The sequence below is a fragment of the Barbus barbus genome, assembly GCF_936440315.1.
Source record: "Barbus barbus genome assembly, chromosome: 22".
NCBI lineage: Eukaryota > Metazoa > Chordata > Actinopteri > Cypriniformes > Cyprinidae > Barbus > Barbus barbus.
Genome location: NC_136750.1, coordinates 13,021,975 through 13,036,041, shown reverse-complemented (window position 1 = coordinate 13,036,041; position 14,067 = coordinate 13,021,975).

Genomic DNA, 14,067 nt, shown 5'->3' with positions numbered 1-14,067 from the left:
CTGGCCCAGATATGTTATAAGATAACTGGGCCACATTTGCAAAATTATATGTGGGCCACTTTTGGCTCACATCCTGATGAGCCAGTGGTCACTCAGCCATATCTTTACCAAACCTGGCCCAGATATGTTTTGAGATAACTGGGCCAAATTTGCAACATTATATGTGGGCCACTTTTGGCTCACATCCAGATGAGCCAGTGGCCACTGAGCCATATCTTTGCCAAACCTGGCCCAGATGTGTTTTAAGATAACTGGGACACATTTTCAATATTATATGTGGGCCACTTTTGGCTCACATCCTGATGAGCCAGTGGTCACTGAGCCATATCTTTGCCAAACCTGGCCCAGATGTGTTATAAGATAACTGGGCCACATTTGCAACATTATATGTGGGCCACTTTTGGCTCACATCCAGATGAGCCAGTGGTCACTGAGCCATATCTTTGCCAAACCTGGCCCAGATGTGTTTTAAGATAACTGGGCGACACTTGCAACATTATATGTGGGCCACGTTTGGCTCACATCCAGATGAGCCAGTGGTCACTCAGCCATATCTTTGCCAAACCTGGCCCAGATGTGTTATAAGATAACTGGGCCACATTTTCAATATTATATGTGGGCCACTTTTGGCTCACATCCAGATGAGCCAGTGGTCACTTAGCCATATCTTTGCCAAACCTGGCCCAGATGTGTTATAAGATAACTGGGCGACACTTGCAACATTATATGTGGGCCACTTTTGGCTCACATCCAGATGAGCCAGTTGTCACTCAGCCATATCTTTGCCAAACCTGGCCCAGATGTGTTATAAGATAACTGGGCCACATTTTCAATATTATATGTGGGCCACTTTTGGCTCACATCCAGATGAGCCAGTGGTCACTGAGCCATATCTTTGCCAAACCTGGCCCAGATGTGTTATAAGATAACTGGGCCACATTTTCAATATTATATGTGGGCCACTTTTGGCTCACATCCAGATGAGCCAGTGGTCACTTAGCCATATCTTTGCCAAACCTGGCCCAGATGTGTTATAAGATAACTGGGCCACATTTTCAATATTATATGTGGGCCACTTTTGGCTCACATCCAGATGAGCCAGTGGTCACTGAGCCATATCTTTGCCAAACCTGGCCCAGATGTGTTATAAGATAACTGGGCCACATTTTCAATATTATATGTGGGCCACTTTTGGCTCACATCCAGATGAGCCAGTGGTCACTTAGCCATAACTTTGCCAAACCTGGCCCAGATATGTTATAAGATAACTGGGCCACATTTGCAAAATTATATGTGGGCCACTTTTGGCTCACATCCTGATGAGCCAGTGGTCACTCAGCCATATCTTTACCAAACCTGGCCCAGATATGTTTTGAGATAACTGGGCCAAATTTGCAACATTATATGTGGGCCACTTTTGGCTCACATCCAGATGAGCCAGTGGTCACTGAGCCATATCTTTGCCAAACCTGGCCCAGATGTGTTTTAAGATAACTGGGCCACATTTTCAACATTATATGTGGGCCATTTTTGGCTCACATTCAGATGAGCCAGTGGTCACTGAGCCATATATTTGCCAAACCTGTCCCAGATGTGTTATAAGATAACTGGGCCACATTAGCAACATTATATGTGGGCCACTTTTGGCTCACATCCAGATGAGCCAGTGGTCACTGTGCCATATCTTTGCCAAACCTGGCCCAGATGTGTTATAAGATAACTGGGCCACATTTGCAACATTATATGTGGGCCACTTTTGGCTCACATCCAGATGAGCCAGTGCCACTGTGCCATATATTTGCCAAACCTGGCAAAGATATGTTTTAAGATAACTGGGCCACATTTGCGACATTATATGTGGGCCACTTTTGGCTCACATCCAGATGAGCCAGTATTCACTGAGCCATATCTTTGCCAAACCTGGCCCAGATATGTTATAAGATAACTGGGCCACATTTTCAGGATTATATGTGGGCCACTTTTGGCTCACATCAAGGTGAGCCAGTGCCACTGTGCCATATCTTTGCCAAACCTGGCCCAGATGTGTTATAAGATAACTGGGCCACATTTGCAACATTATATGTGGGCCACTTTTGTCTCACATCCAGGTGAGCCAGTGATCACTGAGCCATATCTTTGCCAAACCTGGCCCAGATGTGTTATAAGATAACTGGGCCACATTTGCAACATTATATGTGGGTCACTTTTGGCTCACATCCAGATGAGCCAGTATTCACTGAGCCATATCTTTGCCAAACCTGGCCCAGATGTGTTATAAGATAACTGGGCCACATTTTCAGGATTATATGTGGGCCACTTTTGGCTCACATCAAGGTGAGCCAGTGCCACTGTGCCATATCTTTGCCAAACCGGGCCCAGATATGTTTTGAGATAACTGGGCCACATTTTCAGGATTAAATGTGGGCCACTTTTGGCTCACATCCAGATGAGCCAGTGCCACTGTGCCATATCTTTGCCCAACCTGGCCCAGATATGTTTTAAGATAATTGGGCCACATTTGCTGAAACATATGTGGGCCATATTTGGTTTACATCCAGATTAGTCATTGTCAATTGTGCCACGTTTTTGCCATAGGTGGCCCACATTTGGTTTGTCATATTTGGGCCATGTTTATTATCTATCATATGGGCCACTTTAGGCTCAGATTCAGATTACACATTGTCATGAGTGCCGCATCTTTGCCTAAAATGGCCCAGATGTGATTTACATTTTTTGGGCCATATTTGCCATTTTACATGTGGGCCACTTCAGGCTCAGACACATTTGGTGCGGGCCATAAGAAGGCCACCAGTGCCGCATCAATGCCTGAAGTGGCCCACATCCGTCTGCTATCTGGGAAGCAACTGCACAATATCAAAAAAGGAAAATAGTGTGTCAATTTTCAGTTAAATGCATTTTATTATTGAATTTAGTGATGTCATCATCCAGCTCAGTTCAGTTTAAATAGTGTCTTTGCAATCAGGTTGACGATATCGCTGGAAATTAAGTGTCCCCAACTAAGCAAGCCAGAGGCGACAGCGGCAAGGAACCAAAACTCCATCGGTGACAGAATGGAGAAAAAAACCTTGGGAGAAACCAGGCTCAGTTGGGGGGCCAGTCCTCCTCTGGCCAAATGAACCAGCAGTTCAATTCCAAACTGCAGCAAAGTCAGATTGTAAAAGTCAGTGGCTCAATTGGTTCCAGTGGTCTTTCCCGATGGCTGTCTAAGTGGCGGGGTCTTCACTGGGGATCTGTCTCTGGCGCTCATCCAGGTGTGCGGCCTCTGCCGACGATCAGGGCCACATAAATCATCTCCCGGCGCCGATCCACCATCTGATCCGGACACGGGCTGAGAAACAGAATAGAAACAGACAAATATTAGCGTAGATGCCATTCTTCTTATGATGTATCTCCCGGCTCTCAGCGAAGGCGGACGCTTTTTCTCTTCTCTCCTCCCCTTATCTTCCCTGCTTGCTTTCTCGTCTAGTCTATTGTCTAACACTTGAGAGACTCTTTCTGCACTGCTCTCTAAACCGAAAAATCATGGATTTGATCAACTGGTCTCTCAACGCAATTGACACCATCTTTTCTACGAGAAGCCTGGGTTCGGGGGAGCCCAATTGTCCGGCCGGAACGTTCGCTACTGGCTACACGATGGACTCATGGGAGAGATGGCGGGTCGTGTGTCTGGCGGCTCTTTCCGTGGAGGACATTGAAGACATACCTATTCAGAATCATGATAACGGGTTTTCTGCTGATTGGATTAGGCTTTGCCCTGGGTTATCAGAGAATTCAGAAGATGGGAACAGCTGTCCAAAGCCTCACAAGGCTGCCCGTCATGATTGAAGCAGTGGGAAGAGCGGTCAGCACTGAGACTGAGATTATCAACCGCAATATGGATTCTATCACGGAAAAGCTCACGACAACCCCCCGGAAGAGCACTGCAGTGAGACGCTCTTGCTTCCTGCCCCCTTCCACAGACACCTGCTGATTGTCGACTCCGTCTGGGTCTCGATCAAGGCCATTTCCATGGCAATTGCTGTGTCGCTATCACAATCTGCAGACTGAGACAACTTGTTTTGAATACCAGCGTGGCGGATCTCCAGGCCTACAAATACACAAACTCACATGCACACACACATACACACATATATACAGATATGCATTCACCTCCCAAACCCCCATCCAACGCCTTTGCCGCTTTGTACCGCCAGTCTGACAAGCGGGTCTGTGATTAGCGCTGAGAGGCTGCAGGACCGGATGGCTGCTCGTCTGAGCTGGATAACCCCCCCCCTGTTGCAAGTCCTGTGTCTCTGTATTGATTGTGTTTTTTTTGCTGAGGTGTTTTTGCTGTTCTCACACTGTACTCCCGAAGGAGCATAGTATGGGGATTATTTTTTTCTCCTCTCCTTCCTCATGTTATGCTGTATTCTTCTTCTCTATTGTATTTCGTTGCCTTGTACCCACATGTGCAATGACAATAAAGTTGAATCTAATCTAATCTAATCTAATGTAACGAGTACATCATGTGTTATGGGGAGTGTTCCTGGTTCCGGTTGATCTAATTAATGCAGCCTAACAATGCTTTAACCTGTTAACGTTCACCAGAGCGACGTCGCACTGAACACTCTTTGTTTGCATGTGTCATTGTTTTCTAATAGAATAAATGAAACGGGACAAAGTTAATCTTGACAAACTATATATCCTTCTGAAGGTCTAAGCCTCAAGCATCGACGACAGATCGCTGTTTTCCGATGGAAAGCTTATAAGGAATGTATTTGCTACATTTGTGCAAGCAGTACACATCAAAACAAGCAGATTAAAAAAGCAGTACGTACCAGATTCATTGTAATAACGAGTCACAAACGCGTCCACTGCTGAAATCCCAGTTTAGTTAGAGAGGTAAGGGTCCACAGAACAACATCCCAGCGAGCACTTTTAGTCCAGCGAAACAATAACGTTGTAATAAGGATGAATATTCCTTTGTTTACATTTCATTTCTTCAGAGAGTTATTGTTCGCGTCCGTAATGGAATAAATTACGCGCAAAAACAGCGTCTTGGTGGTAAAAAAAACAACACGGTGTTGTAGCATACAGTTTTACAAACAGAATGAGACCGTCCACGGAAAAAAAAGTCTCAGAAAAGCGGAATATAGATTATTTGAATTTGGCGCTCCCTCCAGTCAGCTCTGACGCACGCTGTCATCTGATCGGGGCGTAATTTAGCGATCTGCTTTATCCATAAAAAACTGTTTTTTTTTTTCTTCTACATTTTTTATATGTGTGTGTGTGTATTGTGTGGGGAATGTGGCTGTATCTGCATGATTATAATATGTATGGACGGACATCAGCGTGTTTATTACCGACACTATGACGGCTATCATTGTGATTCATTGATCAGCTATTATTGATTATATGGCCCATCTGTTTGATTATCATCTGAATGGAAGCACATCAGCGTGTGATTACTGACTCTATGACCATGTCTGGCAATATCACTCCATGTCTGGCAATCAGAATACTTCAGTATACATACTATATACAAAGCATTTGTTTTCTATTTTTTTTTCCTTTTTTATTACTCAAATAATTATTTTTGTATTTTTTTGTGCTCAAATAAATCTGTCTATTATTTTATAATCGAAAAACTATGCAGGAACATGTATAATGACTAAAATATCTTGTATAATTCTGCAATCCATTTGATGGTTATTTTTCCTCAAACAGGGGTGGGGGGACTATAAATAGTTTCAGAAAAAATATTGCAGGAATCTCATTTTTCATGGTATCTTCTTCAAATTTGAAATATGAACTCATGAGACATGTGGCTTACGATCCATTACTTTACTGGATTGCTCCAGGACTTATTTCATGTATTTGTATATTAAATAAAAAAACATTCAGTGTGGAAAAATATTTTTCAAGGCACGTCAGTGCCTATAACTTTTTATCTTTTTGAGCATTATCAACTCTGGATGATAGATAGTAAAGACCAGAGTGTCTTCTTTCCAAAGATACCTAATTTGTTTGTGTAAGCACACTTTGTCACAAACTGTTACCATTTTAATTTAGGTAGGTTATTTTCACCTGCGAGACCCCAAATGGGGGTGAAGGTTAACAGGTTAATGGATTTGAATAACATAAGTGTATTAGTGTTATGTGTAAGCCAGGTTAAAGAAATGTGTCTTTAATCTAGATTTAAACTGACAGAGTGTGTCTGCCTCCCGAACAGTATTAGGTAGATTGTTCCAGAGTTTGGGTGCTAAATAGGAAAAGGATCTGCCGCCCGCAGTCGATTTTGATATTCTAGGTATTATCAAATGGCAAGTTTTGAGAATGCAGCAGACGTGGAGGACTATAATGTGATAACAGCTCGCTCAAGTACTGAGGAGCTAAGCCATTCAGGGCTTTAGAAGTAATTAACAAGATTTTAAAATCTATATGATGTTTGATAGGGAGCCAATGCAGTGTTGACAGAACCGGGCTAATATGGTCGTACTTCCTGGTTCTAGTAAGGACTCTAGCTGCTGCATTTTAGCTGTTAGTTTCTCAATTTGGTGTGTTTCACTGGGCCGCGAAGAAATATACAGCTGAGTATCATCAGCATAACAGTGAAAACTAACACCATGTCTCCTGATAATATCTCCCAAGGGTAACATGTAAAGCGTGAAAAGTAACGGCCCTAGTACTGAGCCTTGAGGTACTCCGTACTGCACTTGTGATTGATATGATACCTCTTCATTCACTGCTACGAACTGATGGCGTTCAGATAAGTACGATTTGAACCATGCTAATGCACTTCCACTAATGCCAACACAGTGTTCTAGTCTATTTAAAAGAATGTTGTGGTCGACAGTGTCGAACGCAGCGCTAAGATCCAGTATAACTAATAAAGAGATACAAGCACGATCAGATGATAGAAGCAGGTAATTTTAACTCTAATGAGAGCAGTCTCAGTACTATGATATGGTCTAAATCCTGACTGGAATTCCTCACAAACACTATTTTTCTCTAAGAAGGAATATAATTACGAGGATACTACCTTTTCTAGTATCTTAGGGCTGCGTGCTAAGCTAAGGCTAAACCCACATCGACCAGCTCTGCCCAGTATCTTCCTTGCCAATGTACGGTCTCTGATGAACAAGATGGACAAACTAAAGATCTGGACCCTCACACAGAAATGGCTTATGGACTGTAATGTTATGTTCTTCACTGAAACATGGCTCTGCAACGATGTCCCAAACAGCGTGGTGCATATGGATGGACGCTCTCTCTTCAGGGCTGACAGAGTAGCAGCAACCTCTGGTAAAAACAAGGGTGGTAGAGTATGCATTTATGTAAATAAATCATGGTGTAAAGACTCTGTCATTGTTGATACCTACTGCTCTGCTGAGCTGGAGTTCCTGATTATCAAGTGCAGGCCATTCTATCTACCACGTGAGTTCACTTGCATTGTTGCTGCTGCAGTTTATGTACCTCTGGACGCTAATGCTAACGTGGCTATGAAAGAACTTTGTGCTGCTATTAGCAAATTACAAACCCTGCACCCGGATGGAGCCTTTATCGTTGCTGGGGACTTCAATCACTGCACTTTTAGATCTGTTCTCCCTAAATTTCATCAAAATGTCTCCTGCACTACAAGGGGACATAAAACATTGGACCACGTTTACACTAATGTGAGTGATGCCTACAAAGTCACACCCCTCCCCCACCTGGGTCAGTCTGATCACCTCTCTTTGTTCCTGCTCCCCAAGTATACCCCAGTCATCAAACGTGTGAAACCTACAATAAGGACTGTTAAAATCTGGCTGGAAGGTGCTGACTCCACTCTTCAACATCAATTCCAGCACACAGACTGGAGTGAGTTTGCTGCCTAGGCCACCACAAACTCTCAGATTAACATTGACATTTATACCAACTCTGTCCTGGAGCACATCAACAGCTGTGTGAGCAGAGTGACCACACACAAAAAAATAAAAATTTTCCCCAATCAGAAGCCCTGGATGAACAGAGAGGTTCGCCTCCTGCTCAAAGCAAGAGATGCAGCCTTCAGGTCTGGAGACCAGGAGGCTTACAGCTCAGCCAGAGCCAACCTGAGGAAGGGTATCTGCCAGGCCAAACTCACACACAAACAGAAGATTGAAGATTACTTAAATTCTTCAGACCCCCGGCGTATGTGGCAAGGCATACAATCTATCACAGATTACAAACCACCTAACTCTGTGCCCCCCTCCAGCTCTGCCTCCCTCCCAGACGAGCTCAACCACTTTTATGCTCGTTTTGATCAAAATAATAAGGAGATCTCACTCAAAGCTGAGCATCAACCCAGTGAACTGCCTCTCACTCTCTCCACATCAGATGTTTACTCCACTCTGCGCAAGGTGAATGCACGGAAGGCAGCTGGCCCTGACGGAATACCTGGTCGTGTGCTTAAAGCCTGTGCGGAGCAGCTAGCTGAGGTCTTCACGGACATTTTCAATCTGTCCCTGGCCCAAACATCTGTCCCCACTATCTTCAAAACCTCCACCATCGTACCAGTACCGAAACACTCCACTGCCTCGGTCCCTAACGACTTCCGTCCTGTTGCACTCACCCCCATCATTGCCAAGTGTTTTGAGAAACTGGTTGCATCCCACTTAAAATCCTGTCTCCCTGCTACACTAGACCCATTCCAATTTGCCTATCGCCACAATAGGTCAACAGAGGACGCCATCTCAACAGCACTTCACTCTGCCCTCACCCACCTGGACAGTCAAAACACACATGTGAGAATGCTGTTCATAGATTTCAGTTCTGCATTTAATACTGTAATCCCCTCCAAGCTCAGCCAGCTTGGAATCAGCACACCCATCTGCAATTGGATTCTAGATTTTCTGACTAACAGACCTCAGTCCGTTAAGTTAGATAACCTCTCCTCCTCCATCATCACCCTGAACACCGGCGTGCCACAGGGCTGCGTACTGAGCCCTCTCCTGTACTCCCTCTTCACCCATGACTGTGTTCCTGTTTATGGCTCCAACACCATAATCAAATTTGCAGATGACACCACGGTGGTAGGTCTGATCAAGGATGATGATGAATCAGCCTACACGGATGAGGTGCAGCACCTGGCTGTGTGGTGTGCCACCAACAATCTAGAACTAAACACCCAGAAGACAAAGGAGATCATTGTGGACTTCAGGCAGACTAGGAGTCATGCACACACCCATCTACATCAACGGAGCTGTAGTGGAGCGTGTGTCGAGTTTCAAGTTCCTTGGCATCCACATCTCTGATGACCTCACCTGGTCCCATAACACCTCCACTCTGGTCAAAAAGGCACAGCAGCGCCTTTACTTCTTAAGGAGCCTTAAGAAAGTTCACCTGAATCCCAGGATCATTGTGGAATTCTACCGCTGTACCATTGAGAGCATACTCACGAACTGCATCTCAGTATGGTACAGCAATTGCTCCGCATCTGACCGCAAAGCACTCCAGCGGGTGGTGAAAACTGCTCAACGGATCACCGGCACCCAGTTAACTTCCATTGAGAACATTTATCATAAGCGCTGTCTGGGCAGGGCAAGAAACATCATCAAGGATGCCTCTCACCCTAACCATGGACTTTTCACCCTCCTTCCATCTGGCAGGCGTTACAGGTGCTTACGCTCTCGCACTAGTAGGCTCAGGAAGAGCTTCTTCCCCGAGGCTGTGACACTTCTGAACGCCACACCACTAATCTAACTCCTGCACCTGCTTATTATTACTGCACTGGTCACAGTACTTTACACACATGCATTTGCACTACTCATATTTTGCACAGACTGCACATTGTTAAAGTTATTACAATATAAACTGTCTAAAGTTGTTACTGTACAAAGCACAGTAAACTATTTCTATAAAATATTGCACTACTGTTATTTTGCATAGAATACATTGTTCTATCAATACTTGCACACACTCATCCAGCTGTATTTATTTATTTATTACCATTGTTCTCACGTCTCTGCTGTTCATAATGTGTATATATAATCCCACATTGCTCTGTTCATAATGTACATACAATCCCTACATTGCATTCCTATTTATATTCTGTATATACTCCGCTCAATACTGTATATAGCAATTCCACTGTACATTCTGTAAATCATATCTTCATTTACTCTGCACTTATATGTATATAAAACACTATATTCTTGCACTTCTGGTTAGATGCTAACTGCATTTCATTAGCTCTGTACTTGTACTCTGCATAAATGACAATAAAGTTGAATCTAATCTAATCTAATCTAATCTAATCTTTGACAGAAAAGGGAGATTTGAGATCGGTCTGTAATTAACTAAATCGTTGGGGTCAAGTTGTGTTTTTTTTAATGAGAGGCTTAATAACAGCCAATTTGAAGGTTTTGGGGACATATCCTAATGACAGTGATGAATTAATAATAGCCAAAATAGGATCTATGACTTCTGGAAGCAGCTATTTTAGTAGTTTAGATGGAATAGGGTCTAACATACATGTTGTTGGTTTAGATGATTTAACAAATTTATACAATTCTTCCTCTCCTATAGTAGAAAAAAGTGCTAGCACACAGTTGGTCTGCTTCCTGACCTGGGCCCCTGTTAGTCAAGTACGAACTCTAAGACTATGTGCCATATTTCTAGAGAGAAGAGCGGCACCACCTCAGGAGGGATGAACACCATCTCTTTTCAACAGGTCAGGTCTGCCCCAAAAACTCGTCTAATTGTCTATAAAGTCTATGTTATTCTGCGGGCACCACTTAGACATCCAGCCATTGAGTGACGACAGTCTGCTATGAATCTCATCGCCACGGTAAGCAGGGAGGGGACCAGAGCATATTACAGTGTCTGACATCATAGGCATCGACATTATAGGCAATATATGAACGATCATTCGAAGCATATTGTCTCGTCTAAGACCTTCCAGAGGTTCGCCTTTGATTGTTACTCATCTGAAGTCTACTTACCTGTTGTTTGTTTGCACTCCCAAGTCTCCGATCTCCAGTGTCCGGTTCCTTATCTTCAGTCGTCAGCTCTGTGTCTCCATCTCCAACTGTCGTTCAATCTTCCTACAAGAAAGAAAAGTGTTTACCTCTTCATCAAGTCCTCTAAACGTGTGTATGTGTGGCTCTTCACCTGTGTCAAGTTCCTCCTGCTCCATGTGCTATGCTGTTAAATAAAGCCTGTTTGGAACGTTATTCATCTCTCTCTGGTCTGTGTTCTCGTGACAATAAGGACCTTGAAATCTATTACGAGTGAGACAGAGAACCATGTCCAATACTATTAGCTAGCTTGTTGTTGACATTCTATTTTAGCTAGCTAATGTTAGCTAGGTCAACATAAGTCAAAATAATATGATATTACATACAAGTCTATGTCATTGTTGTTAGACAGAAACCTTGTATCTCCACATTTCTTCACTTTTTAATTTTTTGTCATAAATCCGTGCTGTTGGTCACCCTTTATGTCTGTCGGTGTTCCTGAAAATTAATAGTTTTGGACATACAAGGTTTCTGTCTGATATTGATAATATATAATTCACGAGTTCACACTTACATCTAATAAATAGAATAAAGTTTATGCGTATTTGGAGTGCTTTCTGAGGGGAGCGCGCCAAGCTCGGAATTTTGGCCTGAACCCAGAGTACCCCCCCTAAAGGTTAAGACAGGAATAGTTGTAAGTGTGGAGAAGGGGCGGAGGGATCCTGGAAAACTGCCAATGAACAGAGGTAAGTCTGCTGTGTATATATACACTCCTCTTGTTAATTAGGTTAATTATCTGAATGGAAGCAGCTCACGCGCCGGGCGAAAGGACCCTACCGGTTGGTGGCGTCCGATGGGAGTTCAGTATTCTCTGTGTCAGATGGGTAAGCCTTGTTGGTAGACGGACGGAAAAGCCAATGTTTCCTGACAGAAAGGCACTTGCAGCGTCTGACGAGAGTTCAATACCCACTGTGTCAGATGGGTAAGCCTCATTGGTATACGGACGGAAAAGCCAATGTTTTCCTGACCGGGAGGCAGTTGCAGCATCTGACGGGAGTTCAATACTCACTGTGTTAGACGGGTAAGCCTCGTTGGTAGACGGACTGAAAAGGCAAGGTTTGCTCGACCGGGAGGCTCACGCAGCATCCGATGGGAGTTCAGTACTTGCGGCATCGAATGGGTGAGCCTCGCTGGTAGACGAAAGAGAACATATTTGCTCCAACGGGAGCGCTCTTGCAGCATCTGACAGGGAGTTCAATACTCTAAAAGGGTAGATGCTATGAAGATTACTTTGTGTAATTGTTTGACAAATCCAATAAGCTGCTTCTGATGACACATCAGAAAATCCTGGTGCTGCTTTGCATCCGAAAGTTAAGCGCACAAAAAAATTGAATTTCTTGTGCCAGCGTACCCCAAATAAGTGCCATGAATCTGGATGGAACGGCATAGCTTTGAAAGCTGAGGTGATGTCAACTTTTGCCAGCCAGATTTCATCATATTTATTGCATGATCAATGTCCTACTATTGAGAGAGATTTCGTCAAGAGGAATCAAGGTGTTTTATGCTTGAAAACAGGGAGTTATGCGGAGCTGACAGATCGGTTAGAAGGCGTTTCTTACCCAAGAATTTTCCTAGTAGCCACTCCAATGGGCTAAAGCAAAACTGAGAAGGCGGGGCGTCGAAAGGGCTGATCATGAACCCTCATTTAATTCACGCCACCTATGGGGAAATCTGAACAGATTATTTCTGTGAAACGACTGAACTCAGAAAAATGGCAACTTTTGATGTCCACATTCAAGGATTTACAATTTCTGTAGCATTTGTCGTAAAGAAATGGCCATATATAAAAAATTAAGTGGACATTTGAATTGAATGTGGTTTAGCCAAACGACGATTAAATGGCACAGTGACATGTAAAAACGATCGTCAGGCCATTGGTGCTCTCTGTAGGCTTTGATACAATGCGTAATGTAAAATTAAGTTTTGTTCAACAGAACCATATTGTTACTGTAACAGCACGGCCAGGCTCTCCCCCCACTCAACTTCCACGATCAGCCTCACCTGCGTTCTGAACCACTCACACCTGCACCTCATCACTGTCATCATCAGGAGCACTATAAAGACACTCACCAGATTCACCCCAGCGTCCGATCTCGATGTTTCAATGTGGATTCCTCTCCTACGTCTCCAGAAGCCGATGAGTATACCTACCTTCAACTTACCTGTTTGTCTAACCTGTTGTTCTCCGTCCCGTCTGTCTCCCCTGTCTGCAGTCTAGCCACTCTTGGGGACTCATCTTGTCTGGCTCCGGCTATCCTCTCAAGTCTCGTCCTGTCATACCTGTGAAGCAAAGGACAATATCAGTTCAGTCGTCAGATCCCCTGTCATCCAACCTCAAGTTCACCTACTCACTTCTCAGCACGATCTCCAGCACATTCACTGTAAATAAAGGCACATTGTTATCACTTACCTCCGTGTCCGCCTGCTTCTGTAACAGAAGATCGGACCACACAGACGACATCATGAGCACTCACGATCCATTTCAAGAATTGGTAGACACCTTAAAGAGACTTCTCACCCAAACTGCACCTCCGGCTTCACCTCCCGAATCCACCAGCCATCAATTCTTCTTCGCCTGTGTTGTTCGCCAGTCCCATGGCCACCCCAGCACCCTACTCTGGTCAACCGGAGGAATGCAACGGCTTAATTATTAAATGTTCTCTAATTATTGATCTTCATCCTCAGATGTTCACCACCGAACATTCCAAAATCGCCTTTGTCATCACATCCCTCACCGGTCCAGCGCTGAAGTGGGCAGAGATGATTATGCCCCAAGCCGGTCCTGCTACTAACTAATTTTCACAATTTATAGCTCATTTTCGTGAAGTCTTTGGTCTATCTCCAGGAGATTCCACCGTGGGCGAACAGCTGCATCGGCTGTGACAGGGCTCATCCACAATCCATGAATACGCTCTCAAATTTCGCACCCTAGCGGCGGCGAGCGGATGGAACGAGCCTGCACTCCTGACAGTATTCCGCCAGGGATTGAACCCCTCTGTGCGTCTACACCTCACGGCGTATGATGACA